This window comes from Hyaena hyaena, unplaced genomic scaffold (assembly GCF_003009895.1).
Source record: "Hyaena hyaena isolate Hyena2069 unplaced genomic scaffold, ASM300989v1 scaffold_661, whole genome shotgun sequence".
NCBI classification, from domain to species: Eukaryota; Metazoa; Chordata; class Mammalia; order Carnivora; family Hyaenidae; genus Hyaena; species Hyaena hyaena.
In genome coordinates, this window is record NW_024081294.1 from 472303 (window position 1) to 485352 (window position 13050).

A 13050-nucleotide genomic window follows, 5' to 3' on the forward strand; every position below is an offset into this window, starting at 1 on the left:
TAGGATTTGGGTAAATTGGTAGATTTGTCATATAAGTGAATTTTCATTTGGGAAATTTAATTTCAGAAAATTAGTTTCTGTAGAATTGATTTTCAGTGAGTTGGCCTGCCTCCAGCAAGAAAGCCCTAGCAGAGTCACAGTTCTCTATTCCACCAAGCCAATCAACCCCAGCTAAAATGCACACTTTGCTCCAAGAGTTCCAACTGAAGTCCTGGCATTATCATTGAGCAAGACTGCTTGGGTCATGAGCTCATCTCTGTACCAGTGACTGTGGCCAGGGATATGGAATATAGTGATCATTCAAGCCTGATCCCTATGACACCCTCTGGAAGTGGGAGAGCAATCAGGCACATGTGAATGACATGGGCTGCAAATGGACAAGGGAAGACTTGCAAAGGGAAAAGCTAGGTCTACTATCAGAAAAGACAAACAGTACACATCTGGTATAACTTTCACTCTGAGACGTCAAATAAATTTTTTTTCTTGTTTGGCAGCATTGCTAATGGGGCCGAATTTTATCACAGCTTTCAAAAGAAGCTATCTTACCATGCTTTCACTCTCTCAATCCACTGGAATTCAGAAAAGGTACAAAAGAAATCCTTTTTCAAACAAAAATTTGTTTCCCTATACCATGCTGTGAAGAAGAAATGGTATCTTTTTTCTCTCCTGAATGATTTCTTTAACCGCTCTGCTTTTTTCTTCAATTCCAACATTCAAATGACTATTCGATACTTCTGAATGACAGGAGGAAAGATGTTCCCAAGTTGAAGTACACACAACTTGATATACGTTTGATATATTTTACAGATGTTAGCTATTGCATCCTTCTCTTGAAAAAGATGCTGGTATACAAAACTTTTTTTGCCATATACCAACATTTTTCATATTTTAATTTTTTAACATATAAACTATTATTACTTTTTACTGTGTTTAATCTCCAAATTAATTAACTCTACCCTGGATAATTGAGGATTGGCACATTCATAATAAAGCAAAATAAAACCGTAAGTGTCTAAAGTGAATCTTAAGGGGCACTTGGGTGGCTCAATCAGTTAAGCATCGAACTTCAGCTCAGAACATGATCTCATGGTTCGTGAGTTCAAGCCCCACATCAGGCTCTGTGCTGACAGCTGAGAGACTGGAGCCTGCTTCAGATTCTGTGTCTCTCTCCCTCTCTCTACCCCCCCCCCTTTAACTCTCTCTCAAAAATAAACATTAAAAATTAAAAATTAAATTAAAAAAAATAATCTTCAGATGATACTGAAAATGTTCTCATACTCTTTCTTTCAAAAATCATTCAACAAATATACATTGTGAGCCAATCACTGTTCCAGGTACTATGAATATAGCTAAAAGAAATGTCTTACCTTGTGGAACTTACATTTAGCAGAGGAAACAAAGCACCTAAGCAAACACATCATATCAAGTACTAGTAATTATTATGAAGAAAAACAAAACAGGGCAAAGGATCAGAGAGTGAAAGGGATATTTTAGGCAGAACGGTCAGAGTTTAGAGACAGTGAATAAATAATGCACTCAAGTTGTGTTTCAATTGAGAAAAAAGCAAATAGGAAATCAAACATCTCCCTATTATATTGTAACACCGATTGTGGAGAATGTGCCTGAAATCTGTGGGCAAGTGGATGTCCTAATATTCAAGTTCACAATTAGACAGACCTGCCAACCCAGTAATCATCAGTGTTGGAAAAGTGCAGTCTCCCTCACAGGGCCAGACCTTCCTCACAGCAACATCGCACAGAGGAGGGAGAACTCCTGCAGGCAGTCAGATGCTAAGGAGGATGAGGGAGATGTTCCCAATTCTGCATCTCAATCTCTCAGGTAAATAAACTCACATCTCTGCCACTGCAGTGTAAGTAAGAAGCTAGAGACAGGATAGCTATGTTATTAAAGCCCCTCCACACGGAAGGAAAGAGGAGGAGAGGGATAAGAAAGATCTCCATGAACAGATGTTTTTCTCCAGCTACCTTTTGCTGCTCAGGTGGAGGTGCAAAGTATGTAGACAGAGACTTGTTTGTGTTTAACCAGGGATACACCCTGAAGAGCGCTATGAAAGGCATGGATGCAGAGGAGAATGGCAAAAGGGGTGTTGAGAGTGTCTACAAGGGAGTAAAAGCCCATAAAATATAAATTGGATAAGGAGAAAAGTGAGTCCATTAAAACAGTAATAGACATTGAATACGTAGTATAGTAAATTAAATAGATCCAAATGTAATCAAATAACGTTGAAGACAAAGAATCAGTAAATGACCTGAAAACACAAGATAGTTGGTTTGACAAAAGAAAATAATGGTCCACTAAAGATGTCCACATCCTAATCCCCCAAACCTGTAAATATGTTACCTTTAATGGCAAAAGGAACTTTGTAGATGTGATTAAATTAGACAGCTTGAAATGGGGAGGTTTTCCCAGATTATCAAAATGGGCCAAATATAATTACAAGGGCCCTTATAAGAAGGCAGAAGAAAGAGACAGATAAAGGAGATGTAATGACAGAAACAGAGTCAAAGTCAGAGAGAGATTTGAAGATGCCATGCTTCTGGTTCTGAACAGGAAGGAAGGCATCACAAACCAAAGAAAGTAGGTGGCCTCTAGAAGCCTGAAGAAGCGAGGAAAAGGCCAGGAAACATATTCTCCCCTTGTGCCTCCAGAAGGAATACTGCTCTAGTGGTGTTTTGATTTTAGCTTTTAAGACCCATTTTGAACCTCTTACTTCCAGAAGTATAAGATAAAATAATTGTGTTTAAGACACTAAGATCATTACAGTATCAATAGGAAACTAATATGCTTAGTTAAAAAGTGGGGTGTTTGAATTCAGTATTTTAAAGGTGGGGTACCTACTGGTAACGACAGAGTCTAGGATATGTCATGGACAACAGCATAGTCAGAAAAAGTGAGGACAAGAAGCACAGAGGGGTTTAGTGCGATCATCTGCAAGGCTACTGAAGTCATCAATAATGAAAACAATGAAACAGATTTTCCAATCTTCTATGAATGAGAAGGGAGGTTTGTACATTATCAAGAAGGGATCTACTTCAGAGGATCTTATCTTTTGGAGAAAGGAGGGTAATACCATGGTCTAGAAAGAATAAAACAGAAGGACACCTATCTCATTTTCAGTTTCCATTATATGGTGAGATTTAAAAACTGCCACCACCAGTAAAGAGAACTAGACAAGAAATAATGTCCTCAAGAATGACCAGGTTTCAGTTAAAGAAAAAGGGTAAAAGTAATGGTGAGGACAGAGTAGTAGATATTAAGGGTTTCAGATTTTCACAATCAACTCTAAGAGCACCGTGAAAGAGTTTGAAGTATGGGGCGGAGGCAAATGATGTGGTCATATCAGGGGATATTTGAGGCTTCTGGAGCATGAGCCCATGTGAGGATCTATGAATTGAAATTGGAAGGCTTCTGAAGGTGACTTAGATAAACATGAGTATAAAGCATAACAGGGTTTGTCTTCATGCCTTTTTCAGAAGGGCAAGCAGTTCAAACCACAGAATTTTTTGATCATTATTATCTTGGATACTTGTAGTGATAAGGCGAATGAAGAGGGATTATCTTATTAGCAAGAAGTTTCCTTCCCTTAAGCTTGTCTTAGGGAGACAGACTCATCAAACACACAAAGCTGGGAAGTCTTGCCGAAATCCAGGTGTCCCTGGAGCACTCAAGCCTCCTTTGCAAATTCCGGAGAGTGGACCATGGCTGTGGGCGAGGCAACAAAGCTGTGGACCTTTCACCAATCTGCTGTGGAACCTGGTGGGGTCATGGTGGAGAGAGGAACAAGCTAAGGAAATTAATGTTATCATATGAGGGGTCTCCTAGATCTGCAGTCCTATCATTTCCATGAATGCAAAGTATCTTCAATGAATATTCGACCTAGAAACATAATCCCATATTTGGAGAGGAATAATTTAAAAGAAAAACTGAATAGGTTAAAACAATTAGAGCAGTGAAAATGAAAGAGAAAACACTGCAAATGAGAAACAGCACAGATTGAAATGGTTTTCACAAACACAGAATGAGGATGACTTTTTATAACCTATGAGCGTTTACACAATCTTAAAAACTCAAACCTCCGTAGGAAAAATCTCAACTCACAAGAGAAAAAAAATACACTCATCAAATTTGTTCTAAAAGTGAATTCTGTGTCTATGGGTTGTTTTTGTTTTTGTTTTTGTTTTTGTTTTTGTTTTTGTTTTATAAAGAGAGAGAAAGCACGCAGGGAGGGCCAGAAATAGACGAGAAGAAAGAGAATCCCAAGCAGGCTCCATGCGGCCAGTGCAGAGCCCTACACAGGGCTTGAACTCAAGAGATCATGACCTGAGCTGAAATCCAGTGTCAGACACTTAACCAGCTGAGCCACCCAGGTGGTCAGAAAGTTGAATTCTGTTTCTTTACAAAGAATAGAGCTATCCCCGGAGAATGGCATAAAATTTTACTTTGCACATTAAATTTATATACTTAATTTTTTTTTAAGTTTATTTTTGAGAGAGAGAGAGAGAGACAGGCAGATGGACAGAACATGAGGGGAAGGGTCAGAGAGAGAGGGAGACACAGAATCCAAAGCAGACTCCAGGCTCTGAAGTGTCAGCACAGAGCACAAGGGAGGGCTGGAACTCATGAACTGGGAAATCATAACCTAAGCTGAAGTCAGACACTTAACCAACTGAACCAACCAGGCGCCCTATACATTTTAGTTAACACTGAAAGAAATTGTTAGCACTTTATTCCACAGGGTAAAAAGAGCTGTATAGAAATTGTTTCCTTTTGGACAGGGGATCTTAAACATGGATTGAGTGTCCATGAAGCAAGTGACATTTTATGTGAAACTACATAATAGGGTGGATGTCAGTGAAAATAGGATAAGGGTCATTAGCTTCCTTTAAATCCTTAAAATGGGTTCTTCTTGAAAAAATAAACATAAAAAACACAGTGCTCTAGAAGTTTGTAATGTAAAAGAAATTAAATCTGCTGTTAATAGCATAAATGGATAAATTATAAAATGATGTGTTAAAATGTAAGACTTTCGTTCTCAGATTAGTGAACGGAGAGGGGGGCAAGATCAATGGTTACCAGAGGGTAGAAGAGGGAGAGATGAATCAGCATGGCACAGAGGGTTTTTAAGACAGTGAAACTATTTCTGAATGATACTCTGGTGGTGGATACATACCATTATACATTCCTCAAACCCCATAGAATGTCCACTACAAAGAGGAAACCCGAATATAACAGTACAAATTTTAGTTAACAATAATATATCAATTACTGCTCACCAACTGTAAAATGTAGCACAAAAATGAAAGATGTTAATAATAATGGAAACTATTGGGGTCAGGGAGGTATATGGGTACTTTGTACTTAACACTTAATTTTTCCATAAACCTAACGCTGCTTTGAAAAATAAATTCATTAAAACAAAACAAAACAGAACAAAGCATGATGCTGGCCACTCTGAATAAAATGGATTGGAGTAGAGATAAAGTCGAAGCAGGTCTCCAATCAGGAGACTTCTGCAATCATCAAGTCAAGAGACGATAATTTAGACTAGAGTAGATAAGAATAAAAAGATGAGAATCAAAAAATTTGAGGGGATTGTTACAAGAACTGGTGTTAATTTGAATATGGGTGAAGAAGGAGGGAGATGTACTGACAAATGACTTAAACATGTCTGGCTGTGTAATGGAAAATGAGTAATATTCCAAAGTATAGAATTTGAGAGATGGATACCTTTGGAAACCACCAGGATGGGTCCGTGGCAGCGTGGGATTTATGAAAAGTAGCCAGAAAGTTCAACAGAACATTCATAAAAGAAGGTAATGGGGTAATATTTTACATCTTAGAATCATGTTGATATCCCCATCCTGTCCTAGCCAACTCAGGCTGCTAGAACAAAATACCATAAACTGGATGGCTTAAATAAGACATTTATTTCTCAAAATTCTGGAGGCTGACAAATCAAAGATCAAGATGCTAGCAGATGTGTTTCCTGGTGAGAGCCCACTTTCTGGCTTGTAGCAGGCTGCCTTTGCACAGAGTTTTCACAAGGTAGAGGGGGAGAAAGCAACTTCCTCTTAGAGGGTATTAATCCCATCATGCGCCACCCCCTCATTACTTCCTCTAAATCTACTTCCCAAAGGCCTAACCTCCAAATACTGTCTGTTAGAAGCTGAGGGAGGAACAGAAAGCTATCCCCTAAACTGAGGAGGTACTTTGAGATTGAAAAACACAGCCAGCGACTCCATATAGTTTACACAGGGTAACTTACTGACAGGGTGAATTGAGCAGGTGATGACCCAGATGCTACACAGTTATTCTCTGCAGACTCTGGACCTCAGTCTACAGAGTTTATACAGCAAAGGGACAGGTGGTGGAGCAAGGAGGGGAGCACTATAGTGAGATCAAAGAGTTAGCATGCATTTCAAAGGGTTGGCACACCTAATTGACAGCTAACCTTTAATTAGATCTTGTGGGCCACCTGTGAGTCAGGAAGGGGCAAGACTATGTTATCTCTAATAGATTCGTGGGAGGCCAAAGCAAGCCCCCCTCCATTCTAGCCTTGACAGCTATTTCTAATGTATATATATTAATCTCTAAGAGGCCGGAACATGTAGCCCCAACACTGTCAGCATGCCTACACCATCATATTCAGGGCTAGGGGCTTCACCACAGGAATTCTGAGGAGACACAAACATTCAGTCTATAACACACCTCTAGCCCTGAGCCAGAATTGCATTATTTTATAATATAAATTTAAATCCATACAATGATAAGTATAATATCTGCAAAACAATACTTGAGATTTTAAGAGCAACCAGTTATTTAAAATTATTTAAATATTTAACATTTGAAATAAAACTTCCCCTCTCAAAGGAAGTCCAATGTTAAAAGATGCTTCTTAAAACATTTTTAGGTCCACCCTGTCTCTATCCCTCGCCTCCCCTACAAAAAAAAGGGTTTATTCCCTAAGCAAGGATTCATGCATTCAAAACAAGTTTATTCTCCAATATCCATCAATGTAATCTGAAGACTAGCAGCAAAACTGCCCCAGAGCTTTAAATTTACAAGGTATCACATTAGGGGAGAAAAGAGTAACCAAGATCCAGATAACTTTGGGCATTATATTTAAGGTGTAGTCAACACCTTAAATCTCCTCTGGAATCAGAACAGATCACAGAACAGTGACGTAAGAGCCAATGGAAACATTATCACAGCCTGATTATACAGTCATATGATGCATTTCTCACGTTGCTTTCATTAAAATAGCATCATATCCACGAAACTTTTGAATAGACCATCTCTTGAGAGAGTAGGTCAAAATCATCGTCTTATTAAAATATAACTCCTACTTTGGTTGTTTTAATTTGTTTTCTTTAAAGTTGCAAACCATAATATATGTGGCCAGGAGAACAAAGAATATCCCTAACACCTTAATGTTACAGAGGCCCAAGAGCCTATTTACTATGCTGCTTCTTCAAAATCTATTTCCTTCACCCACCAGCTGCCCATCCTATCCCCGGGGCATGAGTTTCTGAGTTAGGAGTGAGATGAACACTCCAGATTTTATGCCTGGCCTACCCTCATTCACTTTAAGTCAGCCTTAATCACCTCCTTTCTGTCACAGAGCCTGAGAGAGTGCTGCACCTAACGGTCATGACTTGTCATGATAAGCTTGTGTTCACTGATAGGAACTTGGGAGAAAATGAGCTGGGAGAAATGGATGGACTGGTGGAAAGTCAGGTGGAGGGAGAAAAGGTGGAAGAAGAGGAGGATATTGAGGAGTTCTCCTCAACCTCTCATTTCCCCAAAATTACATACACTGTCTGAAAGCTGTTCTTGATCGCCTTTCATTAACATTCACAGATTACAATGATTTTAGGCAGAATGCAGGGGTAAGTTATGGCTGTGAGAGGTCATTCATCTTCTCCACACGGGAAGAGAAGGAATGTGTAGTCATCCCCTCATTCCCAGTGACCTGTTATAAATGACGATTTTTATGTCAAACTGAAATTTTCTTCATTCTCTCTTGTATAAATGTATAAGGGCTATTCTACACTAAGATGGGTCACCAAGGTAGGTTATAGATGTTCCTTCCCTTGAGACCTTTAAATAAGATAAATATCAAACTGTCTTTGAAGGATAATACGGAACCCTTACTACAGGTTGAAGGATGAATTAAAAAACCTTGGTTGCCCCTAGTCCTATGAGCTAGGAAAAACAAAATGAAACAAAACATTAGCTATCTTTACAATATAAAACAATACCGTTAAATACTTATTTCCAATATAGCAATTTTTCTTTTTTAAATGTAACTCTCTGCCACCCTGAACATTAAATGTCAAAGTAGCACCAACTCTGCCCAGTTGAGCTACAAAATTAATTGACTACTATGAAAAATACCAATGGAGCATAATGAGCCACAGAAGACCCATATCAACACTAAATGAGAAGATATAACTGCCTTTTAGAACTCAGTTATACCTAAGTCTGCAGTGTCCAGTAATTAATGTAGGGTGATTTGAATGTTTATTAAAACTACTAGGATATCTGACATTTTCTGAGGGGACAGATTCTGAGGGAAAGAGAAGTTCATCTCTTTAGAACTCCAAGTACTAAGACCTCTAATGAGTCTTAAAATAGCAACAGGGTGGTCAATATCTGGCATATAGTAACTAAATGTTGAATAAATGGACTTTATTTGTCTCTTCTTTCCTCTGGTCTTTTTGAGATGACTGGCTACTGCCCCTCATAATAAGCTCAGACCTCTCTTACCTTCAGGTATTAATATGTCTTTGCTTTCTCTTTTATTCAAAGTATAAAGAGAATGGCCTGGACAGCTACATGTTAAGGAATGAAACTGCACCACTACCTTATACAATATACAAAACTAAACTCAAAATGGATTAAACACTTCAATGTGTGGCCCGAAACAATAAAACTCTTAGAAGAAAACATAGTAAGTTCTTTGACATTGGTCTTAGGAATATTTTTTTTGCACCAGTCTCTTGGGCAAATTTTTTGATCTCATCTAATTGGCTAATACCATGCAATGAAAATTTATGAAAACAATGCTCTGAAAGAGACATCGCATTTGTTCCTTTTGTCAATCAAGCTACTGATTTTTAAAGTTCACTTTAGGTTAGCTATTTTGTTTAAATTGGATTTCTTTCTTAAGAACTGCAAAGGATGAGAGGGATCCAGGTGGCTCAGTCTGTTAAGTATCCAACTCTTGATTGTGGCTCAGGTCGTGATCCCAGGTACATGGAATTAAGCCTGCTTGAAAGTCTCAGTCTCTCTCTCTCTCTCTCTTTCTCTCTCTCTCTCCTCTTCTGCTCCACCCCACCCCTGCTCACTCATGCACACTCTCTTTCTCTCTCTCTAAAATAAAATTTAAAAAAAAAAATTTAAATATTGCAAAGGATGAAATAATCCATTGAAGTCAACCTACAGATAAATCCGACAAAATTACATAATCTAAAACAGAAAATAATTTTAAGGCCTAAATTAACAAATAGAAACTTTGTATTTTGTCTTTAGAAGATATTTTATAGCATTTTTGTCTTTCTCAAATTTTCCCAAGGCCTCTCATTCTCAGAATTCATTTCCTATCCCCTAAAGTTAAAAGTCCATCTTTACACACAAAGTATATAAAATAAGATTGAGATTATTCTAATATAGTATTTATGACTTTAAAAACCCTAGATTCAGTTGTTTCAACAGCAGCAACTATAATTACATCCTCTTTTTAACACTGCTTTGCTGATTTGATCCTATTTAAGTTTTTTTCAAGAACCAACATGAACAACTTGTTCATTCAGAAGAAATCAAGAAAAGTAGGATTATACTCAGATGAGCATACACTGATGTCATGTTCAACGAAATGCTCTGGAAGCTTTGAATGTTTTCTAAAATGTTAAATATTTCATGGTCACAAAGGTATATTTCTGTGTCATCCTAGGAATTGGGTTTGTTCATTTCTACAATGCCTGTGCACCCTCTTATGGTCATTTTAGGATTTGCTTTATTGGGAGATTTAATTTATTCAAGGCTATTCAAAGGTTTCATCTTGTAAATTTGAATTTTTATTAGAATAATGACATTTACACACTTCACACCTTTAAATCTGTGATTTCATAATCCCAAATATTAATTGAAACTCACACTTCTTCACAGTGTTGAGAAAACCAAAGTAGATAGAGTTGAGGTTACTAGGATAATAATTAGGAAACACTCCATACTTTCCAATTATGTCTGACATATTAACAAGCTAATAAAAATTTTAGATTCCGCCTCCTAGGCATAAAACAATTCAACAGTAAGGCCATCATTAGGTATCACGGTTCTTATTTCCTGATACTGATATGACAAAATCAACTTGGAATTTGTTTGGGCCTGTTTATACAAAGCATGAAAATGATACCTAACTCAAGACAGTAGCCTTAAAAAAAAAAAAAAAAAACCAGCAGAAATGTGGCTGTTTTTCATTAAAAAGTAGCAACAGCAATATTAAACACACACACACTTTATAGTTTGATTCATATGTTGTCTCAGAAACCTTAAATTCCTTTAAAGCTACAGATCTTGGGGCACCTGGGTGGCTCAGAGGTCAGTTAAGTGTCTGACTTTGGCTCAGGTCATAATCTTGTGGTTCATAAGTTTGAGCCCCATGTTGGGCTGTGTGCTGATAGCTCAGAGCCTGGAGCCTGCTTCAGATTCTGCCTCCATTTCTCTCTGCCCCTCCTCTGTTCATGCTCTGCCTCTGTCTCTGTCTCTCTCTCTCTCCCCCAAAAATAAATAAACATTTTTAAAAAGGTACAGATCTTTAAAAAAAAAAAAGGTCAATTTTTATCTTTCTATGATCTTTAATTTGACCCCCATAAAAAAAAAAGAAAGACTGCTTCTTCCTTTCCTGACTACAACTCTCCTTCTTTCTATTACTTACAGTTTCATGTTCAGAAAACATTCAAGAAAAATGTGAAGAGTTTTAATGATAAGTTTTATTTGAGTTCATGCTGCAGCTAGTGATAAGGATATCTGTTTTGTGGTGAAGAGAAGTAACTGCTCACACTCTACAGACAGCAGGAGAACTACTGGTTAAAGTGTTTATGGGGAGAATTACTGCCTTTCCTGATATTTTTTTTTCTTACCAGGGTGACTATCTCACACTGTAAGGTATTTTTAACTTGAAGAGAAGTATAACTTGAACACTGTATGGTTTTAAGTTCCTAACTTATATTACACTCATATTTTTGTCAGAAAAGTACTTCAGAACCAATACATGTATCTATAAATCAATAACTTTGGTTTCAAAATACAACTGCTATTACCAAGGGCACAAAAGTACACTAACCAAGAGGGCAAGAGATCCCAGAACTGAATTAACATTTAAGGAGATAGAAAACAGTTTCAGCAAGCCAAAGTCAGGCATTATACAGGAGGATGCTCCAAATACATAAGCCTTTGTTAAATCTCAAATTACAAATGATTAAAAATAAAATTTTGGCCTCTGGCTTTCGGCTTGGAGGAGGCGACGGTGCAACAGTCTTTGGTCATCCCAAATCCAGGTTCATCTGACAACTGCCTCCACCATGCCGCCTAAGTTCAACCCCAACGAGATCAAAGTCCTATACCTAAGGTGCACCAGCAACAAAGTCGGTGACACGACTGCCCTGGCCCCGGAGATCGGCCCACAGGGTCTGTCTCCAAAAAAAGGTTGGTGATGGCATCGCCAAGGCAACCAGTGATTGGAAGGGTCTGAGGATTACAGTGAAACTGACCATTCAGAACAGACAGGCCCAGATTGAAGTGGTACCTTCTGCCTCCACCCTGATTATCAAAGCCTTCAAGGAACCACTGAGAGACAGAAAGAAGCAGAAAAACATTAAGCACAGTGGAAATAATCACTTTTGATGAGACTGTCAACATTGCCCAACAGATGCGGCACTGATCACTAGCCAGAGAACTCTCTGGGACCATTAAAGAGATTCTGGGGACCGCCCAGTCTGGGGGCTGCAATGTTGACGGCCGCCACCCATGACATCATAGACAACATCAATAGTGGTGCAGTGGAATGCCCAGCTAGTTAAGATCTACAAAGGAAAATATTTTATTAAGGGATCATTTGACAACCAAAAACATAAAAAATTAAATTAAAAAAATAAAATTTGGGGTGATCCATCAGAAAAACGGAATTATTTCTCACAGTAGATAGCAGCACTTAAAAAGATCACCAATGCCAGTAAAGTATCAATTCATAGGTTTCCTATATGTTATTCAGTGTGTCAGATGTGCTCACTTTAGAACATCACTTTACTGCCAATTCCAGAAATCTTCTTTATGATAATACTTTCAAAAGATTTAAACTCCTAACAAGTCATCTCTCCTACAATCCAGCCACGTACGTTGTCTAAAATAACTTGTTCATTGTTTATAAACACTAAAACTCTGATGTGAAGTTGCTGAGTGACCACTACCAGTACCTCTTAGTGTATGCATTCTTTCACAATAATAATCACTGACAAATAGAAACTATAAATATGTGTATCTTTTTTAAAAAAGTGAGTATGTTTTGCTAATGAGCATTGTAAATACTGGTGTTCAAACGTATCCTGTTCTACAAGTCTGATGTGTCCTACAAAAGTCTGATACTTTAATTGTGCATACAAAGATACAAAACAGTGAAATCTACTGGTCCCAACAACCATTTAGGAAGCCAGTAATGAGGATTGTTTGAAAGCAGAGTATCCCAGGGGTCCTAAACTATGTAGCATAAAATTCCAGGCCCTTAAAACCAGCCACAGGACACTACTTTTCATTTCTTCGACACTATACCTTCTCACATGTCAGTGATTACACATTTACCTCCCTCTATCTGAAATAATTCCCTCCCTTATTATAATACCTCATTATATATTAGGACTTATCACATGGTAATGCAATTATTTGTTTGAATGCCTATCTCTCCCAAGAGACCATCAAATATAATCTTGAAGGCAGGAACTGATTTATTTTTATATTTCCCAGTATCTGAAA

The 13050-nt window shown here is 37.9% G+C and overlaps 1 pseudogene; it reads left to right on the plus strand.

Annotated features, from left to right (window-relative positions):
* The first annotated feature begins 11591 nt into the window (after positions 1 to 11591).
* LOC120220008 lies at positions 11592 to 12104 on the plus strand (annotated as a pseudogene).
* The last annotated feature ends 946 nt before the right edge of the window (positions 12105 to 13050 follow it).